A 15,877-nucleotide genomic window follows, 5' to 3' on the forward strand; every position below is an offset into this window, starting at 1 on the left:
GGACCGCACCGCCACTTCCCAGCAAATTAGGGACACTGTTGCTCCTGGGGTATCGGCGAGGACCATTCGCAGCCGTCTCTATGAAGCTGGGCTACGGTCCCGCACACCGTTCGGCCGTCTTCCGCTCACGCCCCAACATCGTGCAGCCCGCCTCCAGTGGTGTCGCGACAGGCGTGAATGGAGGGACAAATGGAGACGTGTCGTCTTCAGCGATGAGAGTCGCTTCTGCCTTGGTGCCAATGATGGTCATATGCGTGTTTGGTGCCGTGCAGGTGAGCGCCACAATCAGGACTGCATACAACCGAGGCACACGGGGCCAACACCCGGCATCATGGTGTGGGGAGCGATCTCCTACACTGGCCTTACACCACTGGTGATCGTCGAGGGGACACTGAATAGTGCACGGTACATCCAAACCGTCATCGAACCCATCGTTCTACCATTCCTAGACCGGCAAGGGAACTTGCTGTTCCAACAGGACAATGCACGTCCGCATGTATCCCGTGCCACCCAACGTGCTCTAGAAGGTGTAAGTCAACTACCCTGGCCAGCCAGATCTCCGGATCTGTCCCCCATTGAGCATGTTTGGGACTGGATGAAGCGTCGTCTCACGCGGTCTGCACGTCCAGCACGAACGCTGGTCCAACTGAGGCGCCAGGTGGAAATGGCATGGCAAGCCATTCCACAGGACTACATCCAGCATCTCTACGATCGTCTCCATGGGAGAATAGCAGCCTGCATTGCTGCAAAAGGTGGATATACACTGTACTAGTGTCGACATTGTGCATGCTCTGTTGCCTGCATCTATGTGCCTGTGGTTCTGTCAGTGTGATCATGTGATGTATCTGACCCCAGGAATGTGTCAATAAAGTTTCCCCTTCCTGGGACAATGAATTCACGGTGTTCTTATTTCAATTTCCAGGAGTGTATATATATATAAAAAAAAAACAAAGATGTTGTGACTTACCGAACGAAAGTGCTGGCAGGTCGATAGACACACAAACAAACACAAACATACACATGAAATTCAAGCTTTCGCAACAAACTGTTGCCTCATCAGGAAAGAGGGAAGGAGAGGGAAAGACGAAAGGATGTGGGTTTTAAGGGAGAGGGTAAAGAGTCATTCCAATCCCGGGAGCGGAAAGACTTACCTTAGGGGGAAAGAAGAGGTATACACTCGCACACACACACATATCCATCCGCACATACACAGACACAAGCAGACATTTGTAAAATCAAAGAGTTTGGGCAGAGACGTCAGTCGAGGCGGAAGTGGGAAGAATGACCAGCAACAAACTGTCCAATCGCATGAATGGACGCAGGCAGACAGTGTTTGTTGGTAATGAGGATCACCCTGTGGCTAAACGTGCCTTGGTGCACGGCCAGCACATCTTGGCACAGTGTTACGCCGTCTGGGTTATCTGGATACTTCCCACTAACACCAACCTATCCGAACTCCGGAGATGGGAACTTGCTCTTCAATATATCCTGTCTTCCCGTTATCCACCAGGCCTCAATCTCCGCTAATTTCAAGTTGCCGCCACTCATACCTCACCTGTCATTCAACAACATCTTTGCCTCTGCACTTCTGCCTTGACTGACATCTCTGCCCAAACTCTTTGTCTTTAAATATGTCTGCTTGTGTCTGTATATGTGTGGATGGATATGTGTGTGTGTGCGAGTGTATACCCGTCCTTTTTTCCCCCTAAGGTAAGTCTTTCCACTCCCGGGATTGGAATGACTCCTTACCCTCTCCCTTAAAACCCACATCCTTTCGTCTTTCCCTCTCCTTCCCTCTTTCCTGATGAGGCAACAGCTTGTTGCGAAAGCTTGAATTTTGTGTGTATGTTTGTGTGTCTGTCGACCTGCCAGCACTTTCATTTGGTAAGTCACATCATCTTTGTTTTTAGATATATTTTTCCTACGTGGAATGTTTCCCTCTATTATAAACATATATATATATATATATATATATATATATATAAAAAAACAAAGATGATGTGACTTACCAAACGAAAGCGCTGGCAGATCGATAGACACATACAAACAAACACAAACATACACACAAAATTCAAGCTTTCGCAACCAACGGTTGCTTCATCAGGAAAGAGGGAAGGAGAGGGAAAGACGAAAGGATGTGGGTTTTAAGGGAGAGGGTAAGGAGTCGTTCCAATCCCGGGAGCGGAAAGACTTACCTTAGGGGGAAAAAAGGACAGGTATACACTCGCACACACAACCATATCCAACCGCACATACACAGACACAAGCAGACATTTGTAAAGGCAAAGAGTTTCGGCAGAGATGTCAGTCGAGGTGGAAGTACAGAGGCAAAGATGTTGTTGAAAGACAGGTGAGGTATGAGCAGCGGCAACTTGAAATTAGCGGAGATTGAGGCCTGGCGGATAACGAGAAGAGAGGATATACTGAAGGGCAAGTTCCCATCTTCGGAGTTCTGACAGGTTGGTGTTGAAGTATCCAGATAACCCGGATGGTGTAACGCTGTGCCAAGATGTGCTGGCTGTGCACCAAGGCATGTTTAGCCACAGGGTGATCCTCATTACCAAAAAACACTGTCTGCCTGTGTCCATTCACGTGAATGGACAGTTTGTTGCTGGTCATTCCCACATAGAAAGCTTCACAGTGTAGGCAGGTCAGTTGGTAAATCACGTGGGTGCTTTCACATGTTGCTCTGCCTTTGATCATGTACACCTTCCGGGTTACAGGACTGGAGTAGGTGGTGGTGGGAGGGTGCATGGGACAGGTTTTACACCAGGGGCAGTTACAAGGGTAGGAGCCAGAGGGTAGGGAAGGTGGTTTGGGGATTTCATAGGGATGAACTAAGAGGTTATGAAGGTTAGGTGGATGGCAGAAAGACACTCTTGGTGGAGTGGGGCGGATTTCATGAAGGATGGATCTCATTTCAGGGCAGGATTTGAGGAAGTCGTATCCCTGCTGGAGAGCCACATTCAGAGTCTGGTCCAGTCCTGGAAAGTATCCTGTCACAACTGGGGCACTTTTGTGGTTCTTCTGTGGGAGGTTCTGGGTTTGAGGGGATGAGGAAGTGGCTCTGGTTATTTGCTTCTGGACCAGGTCGGGAGGGTAGTTGTGGGATGCGAAAGCTGTTTTCAGATTGTTGATGTAATGGTTCAGGGATTCCGGACTGGATCAGATTCGTTTGCCACGAAGACCTAGGCTGTAGGGAAGGGACCATTTGATGTGGAATGGGTGGCAGCTGTCATAATGGAGGTACTGTTGCTTGTTGGTGGGTTTGATGTGGACGGACGTGTGAAGCTGGCCATTGGACAGATGGAGGTCAGCGTCAAGGAAAGTGGCATGGGATTTGGAGTAGGACCAGGTGAATCTGATGGAACCAAAGGAGTTGAGGTTGGAGAGGAAATTCTGGAGTTCTTCTTCACTGTGAGTCCAGATCATGAAGATGTCATCAATAAATCCATACCAAACTTTGGGTTGGCAGGCCTGGGTAACCATGAATAGGTTGGCGTACGAGAGGGCCATCCTGGTACCCATGGCTGTTCCCTTTAATTGTTGATATGTCTGGCCTTCAAAAGTGAAGAAGTTGTGGGTCAGGATGAAGCTTGTTAAGGTAATGAGGAAAGAGGTTTTAGGTAGGGTGGCAGGTGATCGGCGTGAAAGGAAGTGCTCCATCGCAGCGAGGCCCTGGACGTGTGGAATATTTGTGTATAAGGAAGGGGCATCAATGGTTACAAGGATGGTTTCCAGGTGTAACAGATTGGGTAAGGATTCCAGGCGTTCAAGAAAGCGGTTGGTGTCTTTGATGAAGGATGGGAGACTGCATGTAATGGGTTGAAGGTGTTGATCTACGTAGGCAGAGATACGTTCTGTGGGGGCTTGGTAACCAGCTACAATGGGGCGGCCGGGATGATTGGGTTTGTGAATTTTAGGAAGAAGGTAGAAGGTAGGGGTGCGGGGTGTCGGTGGGGTCAGGAGGTTGATGGAGTCTCGTGAAAGGTTTTGTAGGGGGCCTAAGGTTCTGAGGATTCCTAGATATATTTTTCCCACGTGGAATGTTTCCCTCTGTTATTTGGCACTCCGTAAGGGAAAAACACAGTGGATACAACAGAAAGGCCCTAACTGTTGTCTTCTAGTTCCTTAATTCTGATACTAATTGAAACATTTTGTAGATCTGTATTTCCACTATTAAATAAATGTTGTATTTTGAAATGTGTGGACAACATATTTTTTTATCCTCAGCAGTTTACCAAGCAAACCTTATCAAGAATATCCATTACAAAGTGTTCTTTGCCCATTAACAAACTTTATCATTCCTAGTTCCTTAATTCTGATGTTCTAACTTTATATCCCCCCCATGAACCATGGACCTTGCCGTTGGTGGGGAGGCTTGCGTGCCTCAGCGATACAGATGGCCGTACCGTTGGTGCAACCACAACGAAGGAGTATCTGTTGAGAGGCCAGACAAACATGTGGTTCCTGAAGAGGGGCAGCAGCCTTTTCAATAGTTGCAGGGGCAACAGTCTGGATGATTGACTGATCTGGCTTGTAACACTAACCGAAACGGCCTTGCTGTGCTGGTACTACGAACGGCTGAAAGCAAGGGTAAACTACAGCCGTAATTTTTCCTGAGGGCATGCAGCTTTACTGTAGGGTTAAATGATGATGGCATCCTCTTGGGTAAAATATTCCGGAGGTAAAATAGTCCCCCATTCGGATCTCCGGGCGGGGACTACTCAAGAGGACTTCGTTATCAGGAGAAAGAAAACTGGCGTTCTACGGAGCAGAGCGTGGAATGTCAGGTCCCTTAATCGGGCAGGTAGGTTAGAAAATTTAAAAAGGGAAATAGATAGGCTAAAGATAGATATAGTGGGAATTAGTGAAGTTCGGTGGCAGGAGGAACAAGACTTTTGGTCAGATTGAGCTGCATCAAACCAGTCTCAGAACTGAAGACCACAACAACAACAACAACTTTATGTATCACTGATTGTGTTAAATAACTCTAATGGATGATTCACTCTAGATGTCATGAAATCCAAACGCAATGATAAAACATTCCACAATGTAATTGAAATGGTGGCAGTCATGCAAGCCATCAACAGAACAGAATGGTACAGCTATGAATGGGATGCCAGTATCAAACATTCTCAGGAAATAAGTTTTGATGTTGACATTGGAAGGGAGCAATGCTGTAGGAATGCTCCTTGGGAAAGTAGCTGCAGTAGGTGGACATTACCAATTATAAAGTACACTCCTTTAATAATCAAGAACATGTACAATACGATTTTACCACTAAGTATGAAAAACACCTTAAAAATAATACAAGGTAAATATATAAAAGGTGTACCAAATTTCACTTTTCAGTCACTTGTTAGTTGCTGATCGCTAGCTGCTACACCAGACACCTTCTATTTTTGAAGAACAAGAAAACCTGGAGCTACAGGAATGTCTGGATACTGGTGTTTGATCATGCATTTAGTTCACATCTTTGTCAGTGGAGCTTCATGTTCGTTTCAGCTACAGATAGTTGTGTCAACTTTTGGCAGTGTGCAGATTGCCAGAACAACTCATGTCTGAGGTGTGGTGGTGGTAGCTGCTGTGTCCTCTCTCTCAATGTCCAGATGAGCTGGTTTAAGTTATTTGACAGACATCATCTCCTCTCAATCCATTCCAGTGAATCTTAAATGTTTGAGGCCCCCATTGCACCACTTCAAATTGTGCTGTGTAGGTAAGCAATAGTGGTGGGAAGGTGGGAAGCAAACAAAGTCATGCCAAAGCCACATATGTGATGAGCTGACTAGATCCCTGTGGATGAAGATAGGTTTGTCTCCATGGGGCTTGGTAGCATTTGGTTGAAGGAGGCCCATAGTTTCATGAGGCTATCTGCCTAACTCTGTAATGCTTCACCACAAACCAATTGTGCTGGAGTATTTGCCACATCTTCCTTGAAAGCTGACAAAACCATGTCCATGTAACTTCGTTACATATCAGCACTACCTTCAGGGTGTGGGGGAATCTTTCCATCATCCCACTGCTGGGCAGGTAGTAACCCATTGTCTGATTGTGGTTGCAGCTGCACAAGCAAAGCAACTCTTGGAATAATGTAGCATCAAATTGTTGGCCACTGTCAGTAGTCATCATTTGAGCATGCTGAATCTTGCTGTCTAGCCAATGAGTAATGTTCACAACACAGTTTCTTTGGTGATGTCTGTGAACGGGGAAGCCTTGGACCATCTCATGAAACAATCTGCAATGGTAACCACAAGACAGCAGCTATTGGTGTAAAATATCGGCTTACCAGATCCACATGGATGTCTCCAAACCATGCTGTAGGCATTACAATGTATCCTGTCAGTCCAGACACTCTGGCAGTCATTGCACTGCTGTGCCCACCCACTTACAGCAGTCTTTATTGATTCCAGGCCACACCATATTTTTAGTCAGCAGCTTTACAGTATCCCATACTGCTGGGTGCACCAGGCCATAGAAGGCTTCAAAAACGTTGCACTCAGAAGCCAGTGTATGAAAACTAGTGTCATGTTAAGTGTGCCATCACACCACAAGGTTGAATTACCTGTTGGTGTCTTCACTTGCTTCAGGTTAAAACCTGATTGACCCCACTCCTGCGGGGCTCATATCTCTGGGTTGAGTGCTTGTTCGTGTGCAGTGTTGTCCCATTGTACAGTCTTCTCACTTGCAAAACATCTATACAGACATCACTTAACTGGTGTATGTCAATTGTGAACTGACATATAAATTCACATGTCTAATCAAGCTGGGTTAAGTCATTAGGTGATCCTATCTTGAATAGTCATGATCAGCATGCGGCCCACATAAATCACAGAGACTCTTCCTTTGAGCGAATCGCTGAAGTGACAGAATACTGTGTACAGCTTCCTGTCAATAGCACCCCAAGTCCTCTGTGCATCTGTGAGTAGGTGGGAGAAGTAGGCCAAAGGTTGCCAGGCATTATCAATGAATTTCCATCTTATCTACATAGCATGGTGCCACCAAAATTTGAGAGCATGTGTGTATGCAATAAAAAACAGAGAAGAATGTAGCACCTGCCATTGAATTGTTTGCATCCATAACATGTGGTACTAGTCTTGAATCATCTTTGAATTTAATACCAGGTAATTGCCACACAGCCTCCGAGTGCTTCTGTACCATGTGCAATGATGAAGCCCACAGATTTTCTGAAAGCCTAGTCACTCCATCACTCCCTGTCTGTCTGTCTGTCTATAACTAGGTCTTTTCTGGTGTGGTGCGTATGAAATATTGTGTGTTACGCCAAACCTTTGCTTTAGTCTCTACCATAGAAGCAATATCTGGGAATTTGTTGAGAGTGTGGTGCCATTCTTCATCATGGCTAGTCATTGTTACCATTGCTTTTTGTAGTAGTCCTTTCCTGGTGTCCATGATGAAGTTGAAATAGTTCAATATAACACCATTTTCTTTTTGCCACACACTTCTATTGTTGTATTATTCATGGTGATTAAAAGTAGAGGTAGTCATGTGCTGTCTGGATGAAACAAGTCTATCAGTAACACACTAATCAAACACCCTGCATCAACAAAAAGTCCTTCCATGGCTGTCTATTCATCTTGAACAGTCATTTGGAAGGGTCTGTAATGTTTGTAAATCCGACCCTCAGATGTTGCTCCTCTTGCTTAAAGTTACTCATTTTTGGGTTGTGACCATAGAATTGAAGCTCTTCGAATTTAAATTTCTCATATCTGGGTGTGGCTTTAATATAACATCACCTTGTATACATTAACTCCCAGCCCAGGATAGGCTTGAACTTATGGTGCTGCCCGTCTGTTGTTTCCTGCATTTTAAAATATTCCTGTGTCAGGTATTGTCCTCTGCCCCTGCTGTTTATTTATTTTTATTTATTTATTTTCGTGTTCCATAGATCCTTGATGTGAGTGTATCGCTAGGATGTAGAACATGTCAGATTATAACAGTAATAACCATATCTAAATGGTCGTGAGGCTTAGAAACTACATCCTATACAGACAGATGCATAGATTTAAGTGTTTAAATAACAACACAGGTTATAGTTTTAGTAATGATTACACAAACAAATTATGTCTTACATTGCCAGTGCTACATAGCTCTTAAGGGAATTATTAAAATTAAACACATTGTACTAACTGTTACACACTGTCAAAAACTTCCTGTAAAGAACAGAAACAACTATTCAAAAGATAAAATGTCAGCTGTTTTTTGAATTTAGTCATACCCCCAAGGACTGATTTACCATGAAATGGAGGTTTATTGTATACTTTTATGCTTGAATAATGCACTCCTTTCTGCACCATGCTGAACTCTTTTATATCTTTGTGAAGATAATTTTTACTTCTTGTATCATGATCATGATATTCACTGTCTGACTTTAGGGACTTATAGGCATTATAACAGTTTTATGTGAATGAAGAGTGACAATTTGACATCTCCTGTACAGGCAGCTACTTGTATTACATGTCCAGATGCACACCACAGAAAATATCATTTGCAAATGATCCCTGTGAACATGGCTTGGTGGCCACAGCATAGGGGATAGGAGAGGGAGACTGAGAAATCTTGTGTGATGACTTCTGTGACCTTTACAGGTCGTTAAAAGAGTTTGGGTACCAACGTACAGCTGTGCAGTTGTGAGCCTTATCTCTATGAATCTCAAATGTAACCAACACCAGTGATCCTTATCCTTTTGTAGTCTGTTGTACTACCTGTTGTGTTCCAGTTGTTGACCACTGGATTTTCTATCTCACACATTCTGCTTGATTTGCAGGGTTGCCACTTGCTTGGCCAGAACCTGAACGCTTTCTGCTAGCAGTTTGGTGGTGGAAACCACTGCTTTCCAGTTGATGCTTGCTTTGTGACCATTGTGCTTGCCTGTCTCCATAATACTTGGCTCGGAGCTTTCAGGTGAAGTAATACAGTTAACAGTGTGTAGCAGTTCCACCTGCATTTTATTTCTTTGTTTGTTGCTCTTGTTGTCGATGTACTGCACTGCTACACTAGCTGAAAAATGAGGATTGTAATTTGGATGCAGACTATCGCAAATAATGTAGCTGACAGATAAACAGTTACATTTCACTGACTTTTACTTTCACTGTTCACAAACCTTCAATAATACATAGTGATATATGTATGGCCAGTACACTATTGTTTAAAGTTTCCATAAGCCTCATTAATAGTCTGGAGGAGAACCTCCACATACTGCTACAATAGTCTGCTGTTGAACATCTATGAACAGCAAAAACAATTCGCAGTTCTTTAAAAATAAACAGGTACTAAGGAGCAGACACTGTCATTGCTTTTACACACGACCTATTTGTTTAACACTTATTCCACAGTCAATCTGAAGCATTGCTGTTGTTCTAACCAACACAGCTTCCTCATCTGAAACTCGCCATGGACTGACTGTCACATGACCAAAAATTGGGCCCTTATATATCATCACAATAATATGTGTTGGAACTACACATTGTTTGAAGTTAAATTTACAGAAATTACAATTAAAACTTACTTCATACGATTAATGGAATACATCTATAAATTAGTTCTTTTTAACAGTTTCTTCTACTGCAAGAGTTAGACCAAATTATTTGTTTAAATCATGAAATTAACAAATATCATTATGCAAACAATACTTCTGACAAAACTGTTAATTACTTTGGAATTAATTCAGGGCTGGTTTTGCTAACATGTTTTCGAATAGAGCCAAATAGATACTTTATGATTACTAGTATTTCGTCTTCCAGACGTTGTTTATATGTCAACTGTAGGATTTAAGTTACGAAAAATTACTGATTTCACCCTATAACAAAAGATACTAACTAGTAATAGTCAAAATAAATTAGAAAATCAATTACACACATAAAACTGAGCACAAAATTAGATCTGGTGCTATATTCTTTAAAACCAAGGGCCAATCTTTCTCTTTTATGAAAATCCAGATTATATTCACATATGTTAATAGTAATTAGTTAATATTGAAAAAATTAATTTTAAGGAGGCAGATGGCAAAACAAGAGAGGAATTGAAATCACCCGGCTTTCTTCGTCACAAGTGCAGCCAACTTTCAATTCTAAGCATGTTACCATAGCCTTAGCCTTTTCTGGCTGCACTTAATTGGGAGGGGGGCGGGGAGGGGGGGGGGGGGAAGGGTCTTCATCAGCCTTTAACCTCTTCATCTTGTTTTATGGTGTTGAGGTGAAATATTTAATTAAGCAGCTCTTAAGTGCTACATAACTGCAAGAATGTAAAACTTCCTGTGATAAAATTGTTTGTGATTCACGGAAGTGAAGTGTGCTATGATGCAATGGAACTGTATTGTGTTATCAGAATGTTGTGCTGGCAAAAAATGCTCTCTGCAAGCAGCAACCAAAATTTCGACTGGATGCCTAGTATGCTGGCAGTTTGGTGTGCTGTAGATTGTTGCAGTTGTGGTTGTAGGACATAGGAAGTACCTGATCTGGTAATTTGGGGTGACAGCTGAGTGTTACCATTTTTCTCCTGTTTTACCTCACTGTTGCTGTGTGGAATCATCTTTTTCTGTTCAAAACTACATCACCATTGTAGGATTGCTCCTTGGAGAAGTAGATTCAATAGGGAGGCACAAGCAATTATAATACCCACTCATTTAATAATCACAATCATGTACAATGTGATATCACCAAAATCCTCCCCTCCTGGGTTCGGGGCTTGGTGGGCCCTTATAGCACTTTGCAGGTTCCTGCCTTCATGACTGGCTTCTAGTGTGGCCCCCTCCTTTGTTGCCCAGCTTGGCAAGAGACTTTGCATACAATACAATATCACTACATAGTGCAAAATACTCTAAAAAACAATAAAAAGAAATTGTATAAAAGATACATCACACTTCACTGTCGCAGTCACTTGTTATTTATCAATCACTTGCCGCTGCAATGGTGTTATCTATTGACATCAAAAATCAACCAACTCTCATGATGTACACTCATGTAACTGAAGTAGGTTGTTGTATATCTTTTCAGCCTTTACTTTATTGTTTGCATTTTTTGCTGATACGAGTACATTGCAATTGCTTCAGGATGACTTTGATGATCTTATAATAAGTGTTCATCCTCAGATTAGACCAAATATCTGAAAGAAAATTAGTATTTAGCTTTTACTATACCCAGACAATGAAAAGACTACCTGTGCACAAGTAGGATCTTAGATAGATGAGATGGAAGTGGGGAAGTAGAAAAATACAATCAGTTTTAACGTTATTTGGTATTTAGAAAGAAAACGAAACACAATGGATCAGATAAAAAGGATCTTTCTGTTGCTCTTAAATATTGTTTGATGTCTTCGAATGTATATATTTTCTCAAGAAAAAGAATGCTGGTGATCTGAAACGTTTGTATGACACTTTCTTTCTCTCTCTCTTTATTTTATTTTATTTTTTATTTTTTTTTTTTTTGTTTCTATTCTCAGCATTATGAAAAATTTACAACACAATCTTCAACAAGAATATGTGTTACACATTTTCTTTAGCCTTTAACAAATTTTATCATTGTGGGTTCCTTACTTCTGACACTATATTCTGACTTTTTGTCATGGATGGTATTTTATAACCTTACTTCACTAAGCAAACTGGCATTGCGTTGACTTTTGCCTAGTGTGACCACATATACAGTGAAGCGGCAAAGAAACTGGTACACCTGCCGGGTCGACAGAAGTGTCCGACCCCACGCGTCGGCTTTGACCCATGACGTAAGGGTGTTGTTGTGTGTGACGTCATGACGGTGCGGAGTTTGGTTTGTGAGTGTGGCGTGTTTGTAGATGTCGTCATGTTGTGGTTTGTTGTGCTCTCTGGTGGTATTTTCAGGGTTTTCGTTTGTGTGGTGTAATGGGCTCAGTTTGCTCTTGCTCATTATCCAGAATTGTTTGAGTGTCGGCTGTGTTTGTAGTGGAATTCGTTTCAGTGAGTTAACGCTTTTGTGTGAAAGTTAATTTAGTGTTGTTCACTGTACATTGTGTGGTAATTTTAGTAAAATTAATCGATTGTTGTTTTTGTTCAGGAATGGATATGACGGATAAAATTAACAGTGCGCAGGTCAAGGGAAGTGTTCGATACCAATGTGTGGCTGTGTATGTTGATATTGGTATTGGGAGATATTTTTGAGCTATATAGGCCAAGGGAAGTGTTTGATCCTAATTTATGGGATCGGGAGCTGCTGTTGAGCTATATAGGTCAAGGGAAGTGTCCGATTCCAGATGATATTGTGTTTAGTGGTATTTGGGAAGTTTTGTGATGTCGGTTTTTTTCGTAGTTTTGTGTGGTGGTGGGTGTCTAAATTTGTTTATATTTAGATTGCCCCCACCCAAAAACACCCCATTTCCCGCGCTTGTCCCGGTAGTGTCATTAGGCTTTTTGTGGAAAGTGAGTGTGTTTGTTTTTCGATGTATTTTCGTCCTCATAATGTGTACGTACCGACTTTATGGTCGTTTCCGCCATATTTGTGACATCATGGGTCAAAGCAGAGGGGCGGGATCGGACGCTTCCGTATTTCCCACCTGCCTAATGTCATGTAGGGTCCCCGCAAGCACGCAGAAGTGCCATAGCATGACGTGGCATTTACTCAACTAATGTCTGAAGTAGTGCTGGAGAGAACAGACACCATGAATTCTGCAGGGCCGTCCATAAATCAGTGAGAGTACAAGAAGCTGGAGATCTCTTCTGAGCAGCACATTGCAATGCATCCCAGGTATGCCCAATAATGTTCATGTCTGGTGAGTTTGGTGGCCAGCGGAAGTGTTTAAACTCAGAAGTGTGTTCCTGGAGCCACTCTGCAGCAGTTCTGCATGTGTGGGGTCTCGCATTGTCCTGTTGGAATTACCCAAGTCCCCTGGAATGCACAATGCAATGAATGGATGCAGGTGAACAGACAGGATGCTTATTTACCTGTCAGATCGTGTTTAGATGTCACAGGGTTCCCATATCACTCCAACTGCACATGCCCTGCACCATTTTAGAGCCTCCACCAGCTTGAACAGTCCCCTCTTGACACGCAGGGTCCATGGATTCATGGGGTTGTCTCCATACACTTACACACCCATCTGCTCGATACAATTTAAAGCGAGATTCGTCTGATCAGGTAACATGTTTCCAGTCATCAATAGGCCAATGTTGATGTTGACGGGCCCAGGCAGCGTGTAAAGCTTTGTATCATGCAGTCATCAAGGCTACACAAGTGGGCCTTTGGCTCCAAAAGTCCACATTGATGATGTTTCGTTGAATGTTTCACACACTGACACTTGATGGTCCATCATTGAAATATGCAGCAATTTGCAGAAGGGTTGCACATCTGTCATGATGAACAATTCTCTTCAGTTGTCGTTGGTCCCATTCTTGCAGGATATTTTCTGGTCGCAGCAATGTTGGAGATTTGATGTTTTACTGGATTCCTGATATTCACAGTACACTCGTGAAGTGGTCATATGGGAAAATCCTCACTTCACCACTACCTTGGAGATATTGTGTCCCATCACTCGTGTGCCAAATATAACGTCACGTTCAAACTCACTTAAATCTTGATAACCTGTCATTGTAGCAGCAGTAACTGATCTAATAATTGTGCCAGATACTTATCTTATATAAGTGTTGCCAAATGCAGCGCCATATTCTACCTGTTTACATCTCTCTGTATTTGAATACGCATGCCTTTACCGGTTTCTTTGTTGATGCAAGCACTCTCTTCTGTCATTGCCTGTTTATCTCAAGAGTCAACTCAGTGTCTCAGTCTATGCTCTTCACAATGTGTTCCATTTACTGCCTCCTAGGCTGTCCTCTTCCTTCCTTTCTCAACACTTTCCTTCTTGAATTTTAATGATGAAAGTACAAGTACCGTATTGTGTTTTCTTCCATTTCAAGTCCTTTTATTAATGTTCTCTCTTCACTGTCTACCACGTTTGTTTTTCTGTCTTTCCAGTTGTTCTTCTCATTTTCTGTCATATCCACATTTCAGCAACTTCAAGTAGATTCCTTTTCAGTTTACCCAGAGTCTATCTTCCACTTTGATAGAACAGTGTACTTCCCACAGAAGATTTTACAAGGGATTTGTTGGCATTTGTCTTCATATATTTGCTGTTTAAAAGGCTTTTCTCAGTTGTAAATGTCTGTTTTGCCAAGCAGTCCTTCTCTTCACTTCCACTAAGCATTTAGTATCAGCTGTGATTATACTTCTGACATAATAAAATTATTTCAACTGATCAATTCTGATGTCATCCGTTTTTAGATTGGTTTTAACTTATTGTATATTTTTCAAGGCTCCCTTGAAACTTACTATATCTGAACATCTCTTTGGTTGCTTAAATTTATGTGCACTAGAGGAAAACTATGTTATCAGGACAACGAAGGTGGAGCACACTAGTCACTGTCACTAATACCTATTGTCACAAGAAAGTGAAGGTGGTAAACGTAATACTAGCGGAAAAATAATGACTATTAGCCACTCTGTTTGGAACTGACACTAATAGGAATGCTGTAAATAGGCTTTCCTATGAGTAGATCCACACTCAGTGACAGATGCATTAGAGTAGATGATGAAACAAATTCATAGATTACGACTCTTATTGAACATTTATCCGGATGCGTTAGATAGGAGCCGTGCAGTGAATTCGATACCAAACACTCAAAACACGTTTTGTACGAGAAATATGACAAAGAATATCCGTTTAAAACACGGTTAGTCATCCTTCTGATGCTGAGAACTTTTGTTGGTGATTCTATGGTTTGAAATAGTTCTTCGTCCGTAATATTCAGATCGATATTAAGGATTACACCGCGCTGGTTTAACCTGTGATCTGTAATGTACACTAGTACCTGTTTACTACGAAACAGCGACGATTCTATTAAACTGTTTGCAGCTTGTACGGAATATAGGTCCATTCTAATTATGTTTCTCCCTAGAGAACTGATGTTTGTTGTGTTCCTTCGGTAACCTGGTTTTGCTCGAAAAACAGTTTTTCCCAAAGCCACCGGGTGCATGTTGTATACGCTTCCGGCCTTTCCCTTTACGGATATGTAGCTGAGTACCAAGAATTGAGATCATTGGTGCCGAGTATGGTCTGCGGAGCATGATTTGTTTTCTGGATTGTTACATCTCTGGAATTAATGTGATCTGTGGATACGGGTATAGAGTATGTATATCTATGGTTAGCGGCATTTTAAGAAAGTGCAGGGGAAAGGTAGGTGGTGGGCGTGGTGTAGAAAGTGGAAAAGTGAATGCAGGTGATAGCGGAGAAAATGATTGTCAGATGGAGAGTGGGGGTGTCCTATATTCGTGCTCAGTACGTGTCTCATCGTGTCAAGACAGTTTGGTGATGGTTTGTGTAGTAGTTCAAAATGTTTTAACGTGACAGTGAGCGAAGTGCCTGAAGTGTATTCGTGCACCATCGGCGTTATAGATATCTTTTTCAACAAGTAGTGAATCCGGAGAAATCATGTTTTAGTGAGTCATAGGTGCAGAAACCGGTTTTAATTTTTGGCAGTAGGTTTGTGGAACCCACAGCGCTTCCTCTTCAACATTCACGTTTGTAAGTATTGCACTGGAGTGATTTATTGCTATTGCAGCTATCCACACACATAGACGTGTTAAGTTTCGTATTCCACCTGACTTGAACATTCAGACAGATCCAGCATTATTACAGTTGTTGTTTTATTCATGTAAAGACGGTGGTGACCGATCGAATATATAAATTTATATATTTTTTTGTTTGCGTCTTACACTCCTCGGAAAAATTACCTAACGACCCCAGAAAGCCAGTGTATTTCAGTGGACCTTAAAATGCTTCAGTATATGGCGAATACTTTCACGTATCTGTTCATGTTCAAACTTTGTAAGCGTTGTAC

The 15,877-nt window shown here is 42.3% G+C and overlaps 1 protein-coding gene across 6 annotated transcripts in view; it reads left to right on the top strand.

The window, feature by feature from the left end:
• The window catches only part of LOC126481082 (major facilitator superfamily domain-containing protein 10), a 159,113-nt gene that overhangs the window by 33,681 nt on the left and 109,555 nt on the right, over positions 1 to 15,877 (top strand). For 2 of the 6 annotated variants that reach the window (XM_050104575.1, XM_050104577.1), the window contains one exon: positions 8,786 to 8,922. The exons of 2 other annotated variants lie outside the window; for them this stretch is intronic. The gene's annotated coding sequence lies outside the window, so the exon portion shown is untranslated. Of the gene's footprint in view, positions 1 to 8,785; positions 8,923 to 15,203; positions 15,562 to 15,877 lie in introns of those variants that run through there. 2 more of the 6 variants (XM_050104578.1, XM_050104573.1) reach the window with 2 other exon arrangements.

Source organism: Schistocerca serialis, chromosome 5 (genome assembly GCF_023864345.2).
Source record: "Schistocerca serialis cubense isolate TAMUIC-IGC-003099 chromosome 5, iqSchSeri2.2, whole genome shotgun sequence".
Classification (NCBI taxonomy): domain Eukaryota; kingdom Metazoa; phylum Arthropoda; class Insecta; order Orthoptera; family Acrididae; genus Schistocerca; species Schistocerca serialis.